Below are 6,005 nucleotides of genomic sequence, written 5' to 3'. Positions count from 1 at the left end.
ATATTTATTCAAATTCTTCATCATATTACAAGGATAAGTCCTGTGCTCTGCTTTTTTTCTCAAATAGATTACCTAGGAAGACACTCAGATCAGGTTTCAAGTTGTGGCGTTCCAAAATCTTCTCATAAAGCCATTTGTTTATTGGTTCAGATCCACATCTTGGGTTGTCGTAGCGCTGAAAGATAGTTTCCCTCTGGAAATAACTTGCTTCTCCTTCATTAAATGATTCTAGCTGGAGAAAAACAGCCCCGCAGCATGAAGCTGCCCTCACCATGCCTCAGTTTGGTTATTGTGTTTTTACGTTTCCCATCATGCAAGATTTTAGATGTGCTTTTGTGAAGGTCTGTTGGGCTGGAATCTTTTCCTGTGTAACGGAAGGTTTCTGTTTGCTGTTTAGCTCAGACATATGAAGAACAAAGGAGTTCCACTTCACCGCCAATACTAAACGGAAATTGAAACTAGTTGCTATGGATCCCTGGGAAGCTTACATGAGCAGTTTTCCAATTTTCATAACATGGACCCTTTATTTTTTCCTTCAACTGTTTACTGTTATCCACTTTAGATCTAATTCACTTCTTTATTGTCCCACAAGTGGATACTTAGGAACAGAAGCAGACATGCATAGTTTACACATTAACTTATTATCCGTACTCCTAATCTTCCGCTTTCCTCTCTATGTGGAAGGTAAGTGGCTCTACTCTGAGCCTCTACCAGTTGACCAAGCTCCTCCTTCTACCTCTAAAGGAGAGCCCAGCCTGCCTGTGCAGAAAGATAATTTAAGCCGCTTGTAGCTTGGATCTCAGTCTTTCAGTCATGATTGAAAGAAAAAGATACGTTACCATTTGTATTTAATCTTTATTTACATATTACTATACATATCAACAAGGATTTTGGGAAAAAAAAGTACCAAGCTTTGTTAAAGTTTGTCCAGAGCTCAAATAGGACAATATATTTCTAAATTTTTCATAAATGGTTAGCTGCACATTTGAACTGTAAAGAAACTGTCCTGACTGAAATATTTTAACGTCCATCAAATATGGACGCCCTTCCCTGTTCATCCTTAAGAGGCTCTGTGACTCCTGTTTGACACGGGTTCTCAGAGGAAGGTGGCAGTCAAAAATAATTACACTTTTTTACTATATTTTTTCCCTGAAAGGAAGAAATGGTTCTGAACTTACTTATCTAGCTTTTAAAAAGGACAATTTCAACAAAGGTGTTAGATTTTTTTCTACAACCCATGTTATACTTTGAATCATTCTCAGCACAATATTACCACCTAGTGTCTGATGGTGACAGCTCTACTTGTCTTCATCATTCCACACTTTGTTTTGCATTTTATAGTTTTAATGAAACCCCAACAATTATGAACAAAAAAAGCTCTGAAAGGTTGTTTCTATGTCAGAAAAGTGCACGTTGACCCAGCGCAGTGCTGCTTTTTGTGGGGGCCTGTTGTGGTCGGAGCCCTCAGCTCAGGGTGGGAGTGTTTTTGTTTAGTTAAACCGACTCACGCGGCTGGGCTGGGCCCTCATCCAGCAGTATGACAACACGGTCCCCCAGGGTTAGGGAAAGGAATGAGGCCGGGGAACGATGGTGGGCCGAAATTAAGAGCCCGCTGGCAGCCTCAGCTTCTTCTGTTGCTCTAAGAGGTGTTGGCTGTTTGCTCGGAGAGATGCTTTCTGTTGATTGAAGTTAGGGCAGTGGTCACTTATGATCCTATTTACCGAATGCTGACCTTTCACCCTACCGTGCTGGATTTCCCTTTGTGAATGAAAGAAATGCATTTCCTGTTCCTGTTTGTGTTTTAGCATCACCTTTTTTTAATGTCAGAAACTGCAGCGGAGAGAACATCAAACACATCTGCTTTCAGTTTACTCGTCTCCAACAGGCGTTCCTTCCTAAGAGGTGCTTTAGGGGTCTTTTCACGTCAGATTTTTAATGGTGGCTGGCATGATGAGTGGTTCTCCAATATTAGTCACGGTTCTGGACCACAACTCGACAAACACTGTCCATACGTGAGTGTCATCGCTGATAAAGTGCTCTGCGCTCCATATTCTGTTCTCCTTCTCTTGTCTCTTGTTCACCTTCGCTCCACGCTGCTGTTCTGCTCTGAATCCATTTCCACGCTCCATCAGTAAACATGCCTGCTGTGACACAGTTACAGCATTCCTCGCTCTGAGGACTCTTTCTGCAACTCCAGATGCTTTTGTTGTTCAACAATGTGCCTTATTTCCTCTCAGATTTCCTAATGATATGCATGAAACAATGTTGGAAAAAGCCTGTCAATTAGAGGATTTCAAATCAAATCGCTAAACAAGGTCAGGGAAATGTGGAATTTCCTTGCAACACTCATCTTTAGAACAGCTGAATTTCTGCATATCTACATCTTGCATTTTTGGTATTCTTTATTTCTTACAAAGCTTTAAAAAGAACAAGTAACCCACCCCCACCTACTTATTTCATGCTTTCTTATGTCAAAGATATTTAAGAGTAAAATCAAAGTTCTGGGGATGTTATTTACTTTAAAGCGGGAAAAGCTATCTAAATTAACCTAAACCGGTAAAGAAATGTTATCATCTATGATCTTTCAGCATAGATTAACTATGATTAACAACAGTTATTGGATAATTATGTCAGACCTGATCAAAAGTCAGACCTGATAACTTTAAAGTCCAGAAATCACATATTTAGGACCTGTCTGACAACAGGAAGCGCGTTTAAGTCTCAACAACCAACACAACATGCTCAGGAACAGATTAGAAATAAAGTCACTGTATGTCAGGCTGTGGTTAACAAAACTCTTGTCATCCACAAAATAAAGACAACTGGGTACAGATGTGGCCAGCCGTTCAAAGTGACTCCAAGGGGGCACCAACACCTCAACCACTGCATCTGAGTTCAATTCAATTCAGTTTATTTCTATAGCGCCAAATTCACAACACATATCATCTCAAGGCACTTTACAGTTCAACCAGATCATACAGTCAAATTGATACAAAGTTTTCTATCTAAGGAAAACCAGTTGATTGCATTGACTCATTGACTCGAATGCAATCCCTCACACTAAGCATGCTTGTAGCGACAGTGGAGAGGAAAAACTCCCTTTTAACAGGAAGAAACCTCCAGCAGAACCAGGCTCAGTGTGAGCGGCCATCTGCTGAGTTCATCCAACCTTTAGGATTCTTAAACCAAAGTACAAGTGTGACAGGGATCTCCATGATAAATGCTGTCTGAAAAGTGCTGGCACTAAGAGAGGAGGTAGAAAAATTCGACTGTGCCTTTCTATGATAATGTCTTCACCATAGGGAGTGTGCGCGGTCCCTCACTGATGCTTACGAGCTTAAGGAGTCCAACAATCCTTTGTGTTACGTGACAGATAAGCATGGACCACATCGTGAAAATAAACAAAAATACAGTATTTCTTCAAGCTGTTCTCCCATTTTTACTAGCATCATCCATGTACAGTTTAGTCATGTATTGACGTATGTTAGGACGAAGGCTGTCTGAATTCAGCAAAGCAGTCTAGAGCTTGTTTCCTACAGTGGATAGTGTTCTTACTGTTGACCTCAAGGCATAGAAGCTGTAGGAACAGGGGAGCAATTTGACGTATTTGGATGCAGCCATCGTCTCACCTGCAATTAAAGAGATAGTTTATTAGTTAACAATAGGAGCTGTTTTGTTTTGTTTTTTTAGAGCAACAAACAAGTGGACAAAATTGGCTTAAATGGCATCCAAGAGAGAGTTTCAAAGCTAAAACAATTTCTCAAAGAAACATTATTATAACAGGGTGGCAGAGATGGGAAGTAACGAAGTACAAATACTTCGTTACTGTACTCAAGTAGATTTTCCTGATATTTTTACTTTACTTTACTACTTATTTTTATAGCGACTTTTTACTTCTACTCCTTACATTTTAAAAAAATTGGCTCGTTACTTTAGTTTTGAATCATTTCAATGGAGTTACCGTCATTATTTTTCACGTCATCAATACCAAATTCAATCTAATTGGATGGGAATCTTCATTGCATTTGACGCACCACTACAAGATGAATCGACAGATTCGGCGGTATTCATTCGCAGCAAATCATTGCAGCTTGGTGGCGGTGGCGTTAGCATAGTAGTATGGACGACGAGATGATTGAAAATGAACACAACGGAGATCTAGTCCTATTGGCAGACATCCATTTAAAATGTAGGCAACGGCATGAAAAAAGTGGTTTCTACTTTTACTTTTATACTTTAAGTAAATTTACAAGCCTGTACTTTGTCACTTTTACTTGAGTAAAGAAGTTTAATCAGTACTTCCACTTTTACCAGAGTATCTTTTAACAAAAGTATCTGTACTTTTACTCAAGTACGGAAAGTGAGTACTTTTGCCATCTCAGCAGGGTGGCCTAGTGGTTAGAGCATAGAGCCTGGAATCCTGAGGTTCAAAGTTTGAGCCCCACAGATTGCCTCTCAGGGTCCCTGAGCAAAGACCCTCCTCGGGCGCCAAACCGGGGCCGGCAGCCCAAAATAAAAAAGCAATAGCTTGCTTGCAAGCTAATCCTATTGGGGAGTGTTGGCCTAGTGCTTAGAGCAGTGAACTTGTGCTCTGAGAAGGTTGAAAGTATCGGGTTCAACCCCCACAGCCGGCACTCTGTGAGCAAGACCCTTAACCCCACGCTGCTCCCCAGGCGCCACACAGTGGCAGCCCACTGCTCTCCAAGGGGATGGGCCAGATGTGAATTTCTCCGGTGTGAGATTAATAGAGTTCAATTATATAGTATATATAACTTCTTTGGTAAAAGCTTTCTAAAATCTGCTGCTGTGCAGCGCCCTGAGAGCATTCTGGGAATAAGGGTATGGCTCAGGGAGCCAGAGAAGCTAAAACTTGCTGCCTATCCAGGACACAAGTGCTCCCCTCCATCCACTAGGCTGGTGGTTTCTATCCCTGCTCCTCAAGTTCTCTTGTCCTGCTGCTGAGGAGGTCATACAGTCATTTGAATTAGGGAAAGTGGGGAGAATGAGGTTGAGAGCCACTGCCTCCCTCATACAGTATGTGGACTGATGAGACAAGGGGAATACTACAGTCTGGTTGGACTAGGTCGGTCTGACTAGCTTTTACCCTGCAAATAGGAGTTAATAACTGGAACACATCTTTATGTTTTTACACACGTTATCTATGTCCGGTATTAAAATTAGTTTGCAGAGTCAAATACTTCTTAAAGCAGTGTTCACCATTAATCAGGTTTTAGAAATTCATACTTTGCCTGCCAATAAGATCAGTTGGATGGAGTCCCATTGCACCACGCCTGACTTTTGATTTTTACAAGATGCTGAAGGTCACAGAGAGACTTGGAACCTGTTATTAAAGAAGAGAAAGGAGTGAGGAAAATGTGGTTGTGGTTTCCCTAATGATGTCATTGCAGTATTTCACAAATATTATTTGAAATCATATATTTCTAGAGTAACCTTACAGTAAGAAAATGAATTTTTTTAAAAAGCTACAACCTTGTTAAATAAGTTTAGCGACTCAGATTTTATGAAAAACAAAACAAAGAAATGCTATCTCTTTATGGTAGAAATCCCTCAGGAAAAGTTAACAGGGTGGGAGGATTTCCTGCAATGCTTCAACTTTGTATCAATAAGCAAAAGCAATGCTTCAGCTCTGTCGTCACCCTTTCTAAAACATCCATGGTAGTTTTGGGTAAATAAAGTCGTACTGAAGGGAGAGCGAGAAATGATGAGCAGCAGTGTGGGGTACAGTTTTGGTTTTATGCTTGTGATTTGCGTGGGTGGGGGGTCAGCTTGTGTCTTTGCAAACCCGTCAGCCCTGGGTTGAGCCCTTAATGCAGACCTGACGCCTTTCTGGCGCAGGGGCCACGCTGCCTCACATCTGGAGCCAATTAGCCCAGAGAGCCAGTGTCAGAGCCCCAGCCTCCCACCCCCACCCCACCAAACACCCACTACCCTCCGCTGCTCCATCCAAAGCAGCTCTGACCACTCTGACAGGCACATTCCTCCAC

The sequence above is a fragment of the Cyprinodon tularosa genome, unplaced genomic scaffold, assembly GCF_016077235.1.
Source record: "Cyprinodon tularosa strain WSP-4 unplaced genomic scaffold, ASM1607723v1 ctg222, whole genome shotgun sequence".
Lineage (NCBI taxonomy): Eukaryota > Metazoa > Chordata > Actinopteri > Cyprinodontiformes > Cyprinodontidae > Cyprinodon > Cyprinodon tularosa.
This window is presented reverse-complemented; position numbering follows the sequence as displayed.